The 16491-nt window shown below is 39.8% G+C and overlaps 1 pseudogene; it reads left to right on the plus strand.

The window, feature by feature from the left end:
* The first annotated feature begins 226 nt into the window (after positions 1–226).
* On the plus strand, positions 227–9696 carry LOC109262166 (NHP2-like protein 1; annotated as a pseudogene).
* The last annotated feature ends 6795 nt before the right edge of the window (positions 9697–16491 follow it).

The raw sequence follows: 16491 nt of genomic DNA on the forward strand, positions 1-16491 counted from the left end.
GTTTATTGAAGTAGCACAGGGATAGTACAGAAAGACCTGCACTTGAGCTATGTGAAAGCTGGCGGTTATCTGCTTAGTGCTCAGGGGGGAGGGGACGGGACATGTAAGAAGTATTAGATCATAAATGTCTTCCTCGAATTTCTCCTCACAAAACTACTTTCACAAGATTTCTCTGGTGTTTATCATTCAGTTGGATATTAACTATCGGTAAGATTTACAAGCCGTCATGAGACCCATTGAGAATGTGGCAACCAGGGGCACCCGGCAGATTCAGTCGGTAAAACATGCGACTCTTGATCTCGGGGTTATGAGTTTGAGCCCCACAGTGGGCGTAGAGATTATTTAAAATAAATTCTTTAAAAAAAAAATGTGACAACCAGCACGTATTTGATCCTTATCGGAACTATGCAGGCTATAGGTCAGCCTTCCAGGCTAAAAGTGAACATTTTTCTGCTTCCAACCCTCATCAGAAGTACCATATGACTCCACAGCTCCGCTTCTGGATTTATACACCTCCAAGAGTTGGAAATAGGGACTTAAACATATACTTGTACATGAATGTTTATAGCAGTGTTACGGTAAGTGTAAGCGAAAGGTGGAAACAACCCAAATGTCCATGGGAGTGGATAAACACAACGTGGTATATACATCCAATGGAATATTATTCATCTGTAACAAGGCATGAAATTCTGATACATGCTACAGTGTGGTTAAAACTTGAAAATATTATGCTAAGTGAAAAGCCAGACACAAAGGACAACTATTTTATAATTCCACTTATGTAAGGTTCCTAGAATAGGCAAGTTCCTAGAAACAGAAAGTAGAGTAGATGTTGCCAGGGGCTGGGACCAGAAGGAAACGGTGTGTTGTCGTTTAATGGATATAGAGTTTCTGTTTGGGATGATGAAAAATTCTGGAAATGGACAGTGGTCGTGGTTGCAGAATACTGCTAAATTGTACATCTAAAAATGGTTGAAATGGCAAATTTTGTGTTATGTCTATTCTTTCCATAATAAAGAGAGAACAGCAAACACAAGATTCAGAAGAGCTAAGTGACTTACCCGAGGCTATCTCCCTAGCAGATGCCAGAATTGGGATCAAACCCCTTCCAACTGCCCCCAGGGTGGGACTTTCTTGCCCTGCCCCCTACCATCTCCATCCTCCTGCCATCTCAGCACGAGAGCTGAAACAAGGCAGAGGCGCCTCCTTGGACCTCAGCTGGGAACCTGTGCATCAGGCTACTCAAATTTTTCCAGGCTCTGCACATGTCCACAAATGACCATGAAAGTACCACGAGTATTGATTTGGGGATTACAAAGAAATTTTAGCAAGTAGGTGAATCCATGGACACGCAATCTGTGAACAACGGGGATCGATCATATTCACTAAAATGTATTTTTTAAATTGGCCAAGTTTTGGAAGTTATCTTCCAACAAAATGGGTACAGATTTATATAAGGTAGTCTCTCTCTGGCTTTACTTGAATGGACATTTCTTCAGCACACGTGGAAAACATGTCAAGCTCTGTATACACTCTTACATGCACGTAACATTCACCTGAGAAGCTTGTTAAAATGCAGCTCCTGGCCCTCTGAAGAGGTTCAAGTGATCTAGGATTGAACCCAGGCATCTGCATTTTTAAAAGCAAGCTCAGATGATTCTGACAGCTGAAAAGAAAAGAAAGTATATGGCAGTCCTAAACCTGGGCCTAACTCTGGTTTATGCACTGCAGCCAAAAACTACAAGTAACACATCTGTAAGTCAAACAGACTTGGTTTCTTGGCTGGTCTCACTGCAACCACACACCATGGAGACCACACACCATGCAGGAACTATGAGGGCATCTCATTAGGACAGAGTTAGAAGGAACTGTCTGTGGGAACTTGGCTCGTGTTAGACATTTTGGAGAAGAGTTCAACACAAGCAGGTGTCTGCCATGGATTGGATGCTGGCAGGAAGTAATTGGGTATCTGTAATTGGGTACCTTGATCATTTTTATCTAGAAGGCAGGAGAAACGAAGAGGGGTTAGAGCTGCCATTGGTAAAGAACCAGACCAGGAGTTACTCTGCTGGGAGACAGGACGTTTGATTGTTTTTATGATTTCATAGTGACCTTGTTTTTTGTTAAGCTCAGACCCAACTCCACAGTGGTCTTGCTTTTGTTTCACTTCATTACCAAGACAAAGTGCCCTCATCCAATGTTGGTGCTCTAAGAGATTGTTTATACTCAACAGGAAACTGTCATGGCCTGGCCGTGAGCGCCATGAACTCTATGGCCCGGTTGACAGGACCAGGCCAGCTCCCAGCTCTTGAGGGTTATTTTGTTCTTTTTGGTCCCCTTAGACATCAGTTGTTTGTCCCATTTGCCCCTTCTTCCATGGTCCTGTCACTCTCCCTCATTCCATTTTGCCAATGTCTCACCAGATTCAAATTCAGCAATCGGCTTGTCTAACATTCGCATAAAATGTCCCATGCTCAAAAGGGTACCAGCACCTCTATTTCCTGATAACACATATACAAATGATAGGGAGAAATGCTCCCCAAACACTCACAGTAAAAGTGAGATGATACTTGAAGTTGCTATCTCAAAGGAAAAATTTTGTCTTTTTTTTTTTTATAGCTCTTGGCATATCATAAATGTTAAGCAAATATGAAATGGATTGTGGTGGTGAGCTTGGGGAGAAAAAGGAGGAAGCAGTTGCGTTAAAAGGAGTCAGAGGTGTTTAATCTCATTTTAAATCCTCAGAGAAGTTATAACCACCTCTAACAAACAGCTTTAAGTGAGTTGTGGTAAAAAGGTGTGGATCTAGTGATCAGAGGGTCATTAAGAAAACCATTATGTAGCCTAGATTTCTTAGAAAAACAGTACTTTTTAAGACTTTTAGGAGAGCCAAATTCAATTTCCAGTGGTTCTGGATCTACCTTAGACAGGATGGCTCAAGCTGATGGGTTTGCACAGTGATGCAAATGGTTAATAAAACCTAGATCTCTGTAAATGGAGTGACGGTTACCGTAAGTATGCTAATTATTAATAACTACAAATACTTGAGTTTAGGCATTCCCAGGATGCTTTTACTTGCTCGGAATCTGGGAAGTAGAAATGCCAAGCATTTACATCATAAAAAACAGGATTTGCCCATTGAAAATACCTGGCTTTGATCATATATTTGGGCAGTATCATCCACCAAAAATTTTTGAATTATTATCTCTATAAACCAAGTCTCTGATAGTTCCAAATAATGACTGTTTTAGTGACTGAAGAAGAAAATCTACTGTTACCAAAAAGAAAAGGTAAAGATGAAACTAGCCCAGGGAAGAGAGAGAGAAATCACAACAACTTGACAAATGAAGCAGCTCTAGGTAATCTATTCACAGCAGCTCTCCCAATTCTAGGTGATCTTTATTTCTCCCTGAAACAACAGACTCTCTGAAAGCTCTATTTTGAAAGGAAAAAAAATTGTATTTCCAAATGCAGAACACTTAATTACTCCCTTAGTATCGTTACCTCTTAATTTCTCTAGATGTTGTCTGGAAAGAGAAATAGCATAAACATACAGAGAATTCTCTATTTTTTTGAGACTAGATTTATTTCAATCTTGATAGTTACATAGAAGCACATGATTACTCTATAAATGATCCAAGTAAAATATGTGTTTTAGGATCTTTATTGGTGTGTTGACAATACACATCGATTCAATGAAACCGTTTTATAAAAGGAAACCCGTATGAAATAGACCAGTGGTGGGCAAATGTAAGTATATTTTAGTTTTGTATCAAAAAACAAAATGATAGACTTGCCTGTTTACAACATTTAAAACTGAAGTATGTATCACATAATTCTCTGGCTATGTGTCACATTATTATTTGCCAATCTTCCCCATAAGAGATGAAAGATTGGAAATATGTTCTTCAATTGAGGAGAGTCTAGGTGGTTCCAGAAATGAATGTGTACAGAGCCAAGTAGGTAGAATTTGTGGATACATTGGAAAGCATAGTTCTGTCAGGCTTCCGCCCAGTGTGCCAACCATACCTACACTTGGTCTGTGTCTCTCTGAGCCTTCAAAGTCCTGAACCTCTTAATTGTCGTACAACAAGCTAGAGTTCACATACTTTGCTGGTAAAGTATACATGAACATGAGACTTTCTTCTACAGTTCTTATTTGCGTGGCTTTTCCTTCCTTCCTTCTTTCCTTCTTTTCTTTTTTTTAAGTAGGCTCCACGCCTAATGTGGGGCTTGAACTCATGACCCTGAGATCAAGCGTTACATGTTCTACCAACTGAGCCACCCAGGTGCTCCTATTTGCCTCACTTTTAAAACCAGGTGAATTGTTTATGTAATAAGTAAAAACAGCAAAATCTCTGTTGCATTTACTTGAACCACAACCGAGAATGATACAAAAGGAAAAAAATCCTTATTAGGAGAAGGAGAAGAATGAAAAGGTGCTTCGATCTCATGAACGTAGCATTGGAATTTATATATACATAGATGATTTACGTGTCTTCATGAACTTAAAGCAGTTTTTCTGCAAGACACATATCTGCAACACGTTTTGAGAGCAGACACATCATGAAACAGTACAATCACGAGGATGGCATTTAGGTGTGTTCTCTTTCAGGGTTAACATACCACAATTTTCCTCAGTCTGTTCATGTGTTTAATTGCCTTCTGTTATTATTTTTTATGCAAGACATCTAGCCGGAGAATTGGAGCAATTACGTTTGGCTCGGATTCCCTCTGAGAACAGAGCCTACTAATTGCAGCGAAATTCACCCTTCACCTGCGCTTTCCGTTGTCTGCCTCAGACCCGTGTACCCAGGCAGAATGTAGGGCTTGGGACATTGTTCAGGTAAACTAACAGCCTCAAAATAATTTGGAGGAAAAAATACATTTTCTAAAATACAATATGGTTGTGAATTTACAATGGTTTTGAGGACATACTTTACTCACCAATTGTTTATAAATGACTGCTCAGCACGTCCCTTGGGTATTTAATATTCACATAATAATATATGTGCAATACTAGTTATAAAAGTGAAAAATGTAGTTCAACCTACATGGAAAAGACTGAATCATTGAACGGAGTCGTAATATTTGGAGAATCATTGTAATGGTATTTGAGCCGCAGGTCCACTATTTTCATGTGACTGTTCAGTAGTAGGGAGATGGCAATGCGGTTGACCTTGATCAACACAGGGATTAGAAGCACCGACCCCTGAGTAGTTGAAAATTTCAGTATAATATTTTTTAAATTTTTTTAACATTTATTCATTTTTGAAAGACAGAGAGACACAGAGTGCGAATGGGGAAGGGGGCAGAGAGAGAGGGAGACACAGAATTTGAAGCAGGCTCCAGGCTCCAAGCTGTCAGCACGGAGCCTGATGCGGGGCTCGAACTCAAAGACAACAGATCAAGACCTGAGCCAAAGTCGACCGCCCAACCAACTGAACCACCAGGTGCCCCAATCTTAGTATAAATATGACTCCCCTAAAATTTAGCAACTAGTAGCCTATTGTTGACCAGAAGGCTTACTAATAACATCAACAGTCGATGAACAAATATTTTGTACATTACATGTATTTTTTAAATATTTTATTTATTTCTGAGAGAGCACAAGCATAGGAGGGGCAGAGAGAGAAGGACAAAGGATCTAAAGGGGGCTCTGTGCACTGGACAACAGCGAACCCGATGTGCGGCTGAAACTCACAAACAGTGAAATCATTACCTGAGCTGAAGTCAGATGCTCCATTGACCGAGCTACTCAGGTGCCGCTGTATGTTACATGTATTAAAAACTGTATTCTTACAATAAAATAAGCTAAAGAAAAGAAAATGTTATGAAGAAAATCATAAGGAAGAGAAAATACATTTACAGTACCGGACTGTGTGTATCAAAACCAATCTGTATGGATAAGGACCCGTGCAGCTCAAATCTGTATTGTTCAAGGGCCAACCATACACCTCAGCCGGACTGAAACATTTTTGTGTTTCTGATTTTGTCATGTTCGCACAGAAGCAGCCTTGCTGAGAAACACTAGGATGTAGATCATTTCCCCCATCCTTGTCAAGACTAGATATTCTTTTGTCTTTAGTTTTTACCTCTAATCCTGACAAAGTAATGCTGGCTTCCCTCCCCCGCTCCCCACATCAGGTCCACCCTGCAGTTGGGCCAAAAGGCTGCCCAGATCAGCTCCCAAAAGACCCCAGGAAGGCAGTTCTAGGTGGGCCTAGAAAATGCACCAAGTTTCTATTGGGTCAGAGTTGCTTCTCTACAGTGATGCTGGTTTTATTTTTGTTTTCTCCCTGTTTTTCTGTAATAGTTAACTATCTTTATTTCTAAAAAACTATTTATACTTATATATTTTACTGTCGTGCTACCCCTATCATTTAACTTCTCATTTTATCACCAATTCCTAAATTTATTTATCTGACATAATTGTTAAATTTCATGTTCTTGTAAAAAAAAAAACAGGATCTATTTTGGATTTACATTATACTTAACTTTCCCTCTCCTTATCTTTTATTTAGATGTACTTCTCCATTCTCCAGTACATTTTTCTCAGTTTAATAGTGTCTTGCTTGTCTGATCAAGAGCTACTCGAAGTTTGGTATTACTAGGGTCAAGGTCAACCTTTGGATTATCAATAAATAGGATTTTAACTTAAAAAAAGTAGTGTTGGTTAGTTTTCTGTTCAGTTCCATCAATTTAGCCTTGTCCCTCTTTCTATAGTATATTCTCTTTTTTTATGCATAGCTTTATACATTTTTATCCCCTTAAAGAAAGAAGCTCGCATTTGTAATTTTAACCTGAAAGTTAAAAAAACTCACATAATCTGAATTGCTCAATCCTCGGTATTTTTTATACACAATATTGCCTATATGACTGTACTACAATGATCTTTTAGCATGCTTTGTGTTACCTTGATCTTTTTAACTATAAACAGAGAGTCAAAGTTCTTTTACCAAACTTGGCTTATGGAATTGGAATTCAGTCCTAAACCTGCCTCAAAATAGATGAATAGGCAAATAGCAGCATATTTATCAGGACAAATCACTTCCAAAGGAAAAGGCTAGAGAAGCACTGTTTTAAAATAAAACTTCTGGTGGGCACCTGGGGGGCTTATTCAGTTGAGCATCTGACTTCCGCTCAGGTCACGGTCTCACAGTTCGAGGCCTGTGTTGGGTTCTGTGCTGTTAGCCCAGAGCCTGGAACCTGCTTCTGATTCTCTCTCCCTCTCCTCTCTCTCTCTCTCTCTCTCTCTCTCTCTCTCTCTCTCTCTCTCACACACACACACACACACACGCACAAATAAATAAACATCAAAAAAACTTAAAGTAAAACCTCTGGGAACAATCACTTGCTTATCTCACATTATTATCTTTAATTAAGTGCCTATTGATTCTACTCATGCTGGCAGTTGGATTTGTGGGTTTTTGTTTTTCCTGAGGAAGGCTCTTCTGGACCTGCATGTCTTGGAGGCAATTCCAGCATGCCTGGGCTGAAGATCAAAAAATAAAATAAAATAAATGTAAGAATTCAAAATCTTAGGGAACAATATGGTAATTAAGACACATGGCAACTGGTGGCAATTACTGCTTCCCTCCTTGCTCCTCAAGCTGTCACTAAAAGTCCTCTTTTCAGGCTGGCCTCTTTACCTATTTAACATCGATTCTCCTGAAACTGTCTGCTTTCTGGGAAAAAAAAAGTTCCAGGCTCACCTTGATTTTTTTCTGCCCCAAGACACTGGATCAGCTATTTTGAAAAGCTCTGCTTCTTTTTAATGGAAAACAATACTGGAGGATAAAAAAAGACAAAATCGGGCACTACAATGTATTTTAGATTGCTTAACAGGACCGCTGGAAGGGGTCAGATGACATCAGAGAAGACAGTCCCTAACATACTGTAACAGCAATAATCCCTTAACAACAACAATGAATTCATGTTGATGTTTCCAATTTACCTCCAGTTAAATTGAGTCCCTCTTGTATTGTTCTGCTAGGACAGCTGATTTTTCCACTTTAGTTAATGGAGCTCTGGTTTACATTAACATGCCACAGTACAGGTTGTCATACTATGCATCTTAATTATTGTGTTGTCCCCTAAAATGTCAAGTTCTTAGAATTCTTTGAATTTCATCTTTGGATGCTCAACCCCGGTGTCTGGAATTGCCTCCAACGTATGCAAGTCCACGGAGCTCTCTCTACCCCCTTCTCAATATCACCAGAAACACCGAGCAAGTATCTTTAAAACTGAAAGAAACCCACGCTTCCTCAGGAACACATCCACAGATCCAACTCAGCCTCATAGGCTAAGTCAGTGGACACTTAGTCAAAGATAATAATATCCAATGGGCAAATTATTGGTTCTCCAAATTACTTTGTTTTTCAACAATGCTTCTCTAGCCTTCTTCTTTTGACCTGATTTTTCCATTATGTTTTTTTTTTTTTCTCTTACACTCTCATGTCCTTGTTTGTTTGAGTATTCCTTCATTTCTTTTCTTTTAAATATTTATTTATTTTGAGAGAGAGTGAGAGAGCATGATCAGGAGAAAGGGCAGAGACAGGAGAGAGAGAGTACCCCAAGCAGGCTCAGAGCTCTCAGCAAGAAGCCCAAAATGGGGCTTGATCTCAGGAACTATGAGATCATGACCTGAGCCAAAATCAAGAGTCGGAGGCTCAACTGACTGAGCCGCCCAGATGCCCCACATATTCCTTTATTTCTAAGGCTGTCTTAGGGCTGAATTCCAATTTCAAAAGTCCTCGGATGCATATGTATTGTCTCAGTGTTGTTCAATCCCAGTGATCCAAACCAGGCAAAAGATAATCTGAAAACAAAACTAAATTATAGCTAGAATCATTAGAAAATTAAGTTACATGGAATAGAGAATTCTCTTCCTGGAAAGTTTACTCTGAACAACTTCTGTATTTCTTGTTGATTCTGCTATATTCCCATAAGAACCATTTCATAAAAGACAAAAGCCCAATTGAACTATATCATATTTCCATATTCAAATAACTTTTAGATATTCCCCTAATGGCATTATGTAATTCCCAGACACTTGGCCCATCTACAGACTCCTGTAGTTCAAGAATTTTTTTCACCCATTAAATTATAACGATAAGAAGTTTTAGTGCAACATATCCAGGTTCTCAATGGATTAAAACACCCCATGCCTATACACCACTCCTGTACTTTACAATAATTGTCTAGTCACCGCGGAAATAAATACTTCAATTTCCACTCCTCGGGTTGGCGCTCCCCCTCTGGCGTCAGCTGCGCTCCTGGGGAGGGGACCATGGAGTGGCAGACAGGACTGAGGCTGATGTAAATCAGAAGGCCCCTGACGCCCACCTCACCAAGGAACTACTGGACCTTGTTCAGCAGTCATGTAACTACAGGCAGCATCCGAAAGGAGCTAAGGAAGCCGCCAAAACCCTCATCAGAGGCGTCTCTGAGTTCATCGTGATGGTTGCAGACGCTGAGCCGCTGGAGATCATCCTGCACCTTCCCCTCTGTTTGGATCAGAATGTGCCCTACCCCTAAGTGTTTGTGCACCCCAAGCAGGCCCTGGGGTGGGCCTGCAAGGTCTCCAGGCCTGTCATCGCCTGGTCTGTCGCCAGCAAAGAAGGCTCACAGCTGAAGCAGCAGATCCAGTCCATTCAGCAGTCCATTCAAAGACTCTCAGACTAAACGGACGGCCCCTGCCCCACTCCTCGCTGAATCCCCCCACGCCCTCCCCACCCTGGGGCTGTATATCATGTTGTCTGTGTTAGCATGTAGTACCTCAAGCCACCTTCTCTTATGATATTACGGTACTAAATCTGGTTTTTGCATTTTTGTATTATTTTTATTTTACAGGTTGTCATCCATATATTAATCCCCCACCCCAGCCCAATCTCCCATTCTACTCTTTCTGCCTTCTTATCGTCCCTTTTGAAAAACTAACTAATGCCAAGAACAGGCCAACACAGTGGTGACACCATTCAAAGGCAGGGAAGAGCCAGGATAGAGATCCGGTTTCAGCTTTCAGCCACTAGCTTCCTATGGTGTGTAGAACATGATGGCTATAAACACCATTCACTTTGTAGCCCTTGTGCCTGGTGTACAAAATCATTCCATACAGTATTTGCTCTCTATGAAGATTATGTATCATCTGGGGAGACTGCATGTATCCTGTGAGGCTGTTAGGTGTATGTTCAAGTGTTATTTGCTAATCTGCTTCTGCTGTTTGCTTTGGCAATATGGTGTTATTCCCCCTCTCCCCCAACTCCTAAACATGCCCCTGAGGGCAGCAGCATGCCAAAGATGTGAGGCAGAATTCCAGAGGCTGCCTGGGGAAGTTAGACATGGGGCAGTTGACCTACGTCATGAAGGAGTCCAGAGTAGCAAGAAAAAAGAGTCAACTGATGGTGGAATGAAGAAGTCTGGGCAAGTCATGGAGACCTGACTGGATGCTACAGCAGAGATGTTGGAGTCAAGGAAACATCCTTTGTGGTGAATGGAGATGTCTTCAGTGGACACTTGGTACCAGCCCTGAGAGCCCTTACCCCTGTTTCCTGCAAAAATGTGGGTCAGATAGATGTATGTATTCTTTATTTTTTTTATTTTAATTTCTTTTTTTAATTTACATCCAAGTTAGTTAGCATATAGTGCAACAATGATTTCAGGAGTAGATTCCTTAATGCCCCTTACTCATCAGCCCATCCCCCCTCCCACAACCCCTCCAGTAACCCTCTGTTTGTTCTCCATATTTCTGAGTCTCTTATGCTTTTGTCTCCCTCCCTGTTTTTATATTATTTTTGCTTCCCTTCCCTTGTGTTCATCTGTTTTGTATCTCAACATCCTCATATGAGCGAAGTCATATGATATTTGTCTTTCTCTAAGTTCACTTAGCATAATACCCTCTAGTTCCATCCATGTAGTTGCAAATGGCCAGATTTCATTCTTTTTGATTGCCGAGGAATACTCCATTGTATATATATACCATGTCTTCTTTATCCATTCATCCATCAGTGGACATCTGGGCTCTTTCCATACTTTGGCTGTTGTTGATAGTGCTGCTATAAACATTGGGGTGTGTGTGTCCCTTCGAAACAGCACACCTGTATCCCTTGGATAAATGCCTAGTACTGCAATTGCTAGGTCATTGGGTAGTTCTATTTTTAATTTTTTGAGGAACCTCCATAATGTTTTCCAGAGTGGCTGCACCAGCTTGCATTCCCACCAACAATGCAAAAGAGATCCTCTTTCTCTGCATCCTCGCCAACATCTGTTGTTGCCTGAGTTGTTAATGTTAGCCATTCTGACGGGAGTGAGGTGACATCTCATTGCGGTTTTGTTTGTATTTCCCTGATGATGAGAGATGTTGAGCATTTTTTCATGTGTCGGTTGACCATCCGGATGTCTTCTTTGGAGAAGTGTCTATTCATGTCTTTTGCCCATTTCTTCACTGGATTATTTGTTTTTTGGGTGTTGAGTTTGAGAAGTTCTTTATAGATTTTGGATACTAATCCTTTATCTGATATGTCATTTGCAAATATCTTTTCCCATCTGTCGGTTGCCTTTTAGTTTTGCTGATTGTTTCCTTCGCTGTACAGAAACTTTTAATTTGGATGATGTCCCAATAGTTCATTTTTGCTTTTGTTTCCCCGGCCTCCAGAGACATATTGAGTAAGAAGTTGCTGCGGCCAAGGTCAAAGAGGTTTTTGCCTGCTTTCTCCCCTAGGATTTTGATGGCTTCCTGTCTAACATTGAGGTCTTTCATCCATTTTGAGTTTATTTTTGTGTATGGAGTGAGAAAGATTAGTTGGCCACATATTTGTGGGTCCATTTCTGGGTTCTGTATTCTGTTCCATTGATCTGAGTGTCTGTTCTTGTGCCAGTATCATACTGTCTTGAGGATTATAGCTTTATAATATAGCTTGAAGACCAGTAGATGTATGTATTCTTTATCACATCAGAAGGACAGTGCTAGTGGGCCAGTCTTGTGAGCATTCTAATAAAGAAAGATAAGAACATTCGTAAAAAATACATGAATATATATGAAAGAAAAATATAAAGGAATATGAATATTCTTATTCCAATTTTTAAAAAAGGAAATAAATACTTCAAATAATCCACTGATATTAAAGATTTTTTAAAAATATAAAAAAGAAAGGAAAAGACGGTTTCTCTTTCAGTTAGAAGCATAGGGAAATCTCATAACTAAGAAACATTAACTTCTTCAGTTTTATTGTACCATACATGTCAATTATTTTTTTGATGATAGAAGGAGAGAGTTTTACTCCATTGTAACCAGATGGAAGAAAAATAAATGTGAGTCCAAATAGGCAGGTTTGTAGTTTTGCTGTCACAAAGATGAAGAGCCTGAAGTCTGATGATTTCTGTTTTCTCATTGAATTTTGTTTCACAATGAAATATTAGGGAAGAGCATCATCTCAAGAATGAGTATATCAGGAGTGCAGAAAGTTTAAACATAGAATAGGAAATGTAACATCATTATCTCAGGAGTGGGAAAACTGGCCAATTGGGAACACCAAGGGATTGATAGGCAGAACCAAGTATCCATGAGGTCTGTGACCATGAATTTAAAGTAGAAGTGTTTACCTGGATTGTGTGATTCAAAAACGTCCAAGGTGGCAAAAGAAAACTTTGAATCAGAATTATTCTGACACACCCCATCCTGACCCCAGCCAAATGCCAAGGGTGGGGAGAGGGAAAAGTGAGGTGAGATTATCTATCTACAAGTGAGCTATTAAAATGTTAGATCACAGAATCTAGACCACCAAAGAGAGAAGGAGGTTGAGAGAGTCCTGACACTGCATTATGGTCAAGAGACTAGATGCTAATAAGAGGTTGAGGAATAGAGGTTACTAGAGCAACTGAACTGAAAGAATAGGGAGTGATAGTTAAAGAATGAGTGTTTGAAAACAAAGTTTCAGCAGTGGACATATTTTTTGAGATTAGTATCTTGGTTGTGACCGTGGGAAGTGGTTGCCAGGAATCGAGTAGAGGAAAAAGTCATTAGAGACGTCTTAGGTCCTTTTCAGTCTTACATTTTCAATTGACTATTAATGGTACATAAGAAAAATGTTGATTTTTTAAATTTGTATCTTGTCTCTGATGACCTTACTAAACAATCTAATTGGTTCTAATTATTTTAAAGTTGATTTCTCTTGAATTCTCTGGGGAGATAATCATCTTACTGACAAATAACAACAGATTTGTCTCTTCCTTTCTAGTAATTCTACCCAACCTTTTCTTCTTGCCTTATTGAATTGCCTAGAGAACCCTCTTGCACTGTTGGTGGGAATGCAAACTGGTGCAGCCGCTCTGGAAAACAGTGTGGAGGTTCCTCAAAAAATTAAAAATAGACCTACCCTACAACCCAGAAGTAGCACTGCTAAGAATTTACCCAAGGGATACAGGAGTACTGATGCATAGGGGCACTTGTACCCCAATGTTTATAGCAGCACTCTCAACAATAGCCAAATTATGGAAAGAGCCTAAATGTCCATCAACTGATGAATGGATAAAGAAATTGTGGTTTATATACACAATGGAGTACTATGTGGCAATGAGAAAGAATGAAATATGGCCCTTTGTAGCAACGTGGATGGAACTGGAGAGTGTTATGCTAAGTCAAATAAGCCATACAGTGAAAGACAGATACCATATGTTTTCACTCTTATGTGGATCCTGAGAAACTTAACAGAAACCTATGGGGGAGGGGAAGGAAAAAAAAAAAAGAGAGAGGTTAGAGTGGGAGAGAGCCAAAGCATAAGAGACTCTTTAAAACTGAGAACAAACTGAGGGCTGATGGGGGGTGGGAGGGAAGGGAGGGTGGGTGATAGGTATTGAAGAGGGCATCTTTTGGGATGAGCACTGGGTGTTGTATGGAAACCAACTTGACAATAAATTTCATATATTAAAAAAAAATAATAAATTGCCTAGAATACCCAGTAAAATGTTGAATAGTGATTACCAGGGTCCACTTTGGTTCCTGACCTTAACAAAAATACTTCTACTATTTTTTTTAATGTTTATTTTTTGAGAGAGAGAGAGAGAGTGAGAGCATGTGTGCACATGAGTGGGGGAGGAGCAGAGAGAGAAGGAGACACAGAATCTGATGCAGACTCCAGGATCTGAGCTGTCAACACAGAGCTGGAACTCACGAACTGTGAGATCATGACCTGAGCTGAATGAAGTAGGATGCTTAACCAACTGAGCCACCCGTGTGCCCGATGAATACTTCTACTATTTTATCATGAAATATGGTGTTGGTTATGGCTTTCTGATATATTCTTTTTATCAAACTAATAAGTCTTCTCTTATTCCTAAGGTTTGTTTTACTTCTTGCTTTGAAATCAGAAATGTGTATTACATTTTACTGAATTTTTTTTCATCATTTATGAAAGTAAACATAACTTTCTCCCCAATCCCTTAATACAATGGCTCTCATATTAAAAATGCAGACACTATTTCAATCCAATTCAACAAATATTCTTTGACTCCTTACTATATGCTACACTGTAATTTAGACTGTTACTGTTCAGTGTTGAACAAAATATGTATTTTTAAAAATCTCTTCCCTCATCTAGTTTTCATTCTTATGGATCCATCTACCTCAGCACTCCCACTTCTAGGGATTTATTCCACAAATATATGGTTAAATGTATGTAGGTTCAGGGGTATGTATTGGAACAGTTTTCTGTGTTGTAGAATATTCAATAACAGATGAGTAAAAAAGGAATAACGACCTATACACAGATAGAACACTGTGCAACTATTAAAAGAATGAGGTAGACACATGTGTAGTGACATGAAAATTTCTTTAAGATGATTAATTTTTTTAAAGTGCATCTTGGATCCATTATGCAAAAGATACGTGTGTTTATGATGTACATGTATAGAGAGAGAAGTGAAGGATACTGTGATCGTTAATTTTATGTGTCAGCTGGACGGGGCTAAGACATATCCAGATAGCTGGTAAAACATTATTTTGGGGTGTGTCTGTGAGAGCATCTCTGGAAGAGATGAGCATTTGAATCAGTAGACTGAAGAAAGCAGACCACCCTCACCAGTGTGGGTGGGCATCATCCAATTCTGTGAGGATGTGACTGAAACACAAAGGTAGAGGAGGGATAAATATGGCCTCTCTGCTTGGGCTGAGACATCCGTCTTCTCCTGCACTCAGATATCGGTGGTCCTCGTTCTTGGGCTTTTGGACTCAGACTAGGACTTACGCCATTGCTCTTCACTCCCCGTCTTCAGGCCTTTAGACTTGGACTAAATACCACTGGTTTGTTTGGTTCTTTAGCTTGCAGATGGCAGACTGTGGGACATCTTGGCCTCAGTAACCGTGTGAACCAGTTCCTGTAATAAATCTCTTATGTCTACATCTACGTCTACATGTATCTTCTCGGTTCTGTTTCTCTGGAGAACCATGACTAATACAGATATCCATCAAACTGTAACAGTGGTGGTTGCCTCTAGGGAGGGAATTCGGAATGGGAGTGGGGTGAGTAGAAGCCACAATATGTTACTCTATGGACTTATGTATTGCTCCAACCATTTGCAATGAGAATTTATTTGTGTATATTTGTGAAATTTTAAAAAGAGAGAGAGTGAAAAAACAGTATGAAACTGCTGTGAAACCAGCAAAATTTTGACAGATGGTCTGTCAAAACTACCAGGAAAAAATGCAAGCACTAGGAAAATAACAGAGGAAAAAAAAAAAATCAGGGAAATATCCTCGGTTAATTAGCACTGAGAAAGAAAAGAAAGAGAACGATAGAAAAATAACCTAAGTAGTTAGAATCTAAACCTAAAGCAGGAGATCTGAGAGATCTTGAAGAGCTCTTAAGTATGACCACAGCCCATTACATCTGTGATTTATGAAGACCATTTTGTCAAAATGAGAGCATCACGAGTCTCTCTTGCAGCTCTATTTCAGAAAAGCTGGAAGGCATCATTTCGTTTCAACACCCGAGAGGAAACAATCATGAGCCAAGAAAGATTTAAATATCCTCTGAGACAAGAGTTTTGCTTGCCAACTTTTAAGAAGCCAAGATTTACTTGTCATGATGAACCAAGATGCTGAGCAGAGAACAGATTCCCAAGTCAAAGTCAGGGACCGAGCACAGTGACATCTGCAAGTCAGATGTTTTTATTCAAGAGTTGTTGTTTTTTTCATTTTTAGATTAGAAAATTATTTGATATATGCTTCTCCAGTCAAAATCAGATCACATCAAAGGGAGACCATGGCAGCTTTCTGGATATTTAGCTGTCCATGTCACTGAGCCCCCCTGTTCCTTGCACATTATCCAGCAGTTTAGAAAACACTTGCTCATGCATTACCTCAGGGGGTTCTCAGAACAAATCCAGGACTGGTACTATTGATCTTAGCTTAAAGGAGTAGCTTCAACCAAGATCACCTTAGTGAATGGCATAGATCTAGGGCTGCTGACTCCAGCATTCCCCACAGTGATTGCT

Source organism: Panthera pardus, unplaced genomic scaffold, assembly GCF_024362965.1.
Source record: "Panthera pardus isolate Hobbes unplaced genomic scaffold, ASM2436296v1 HiC_scaffold_13, whole genome shotgun sequence".
Classification (NCBI taxonomy): Eukaryota; Metazoa; Chordata; class Mammalia; order Carnivora; family Felidae; genus Panthera; species Panthera pardus.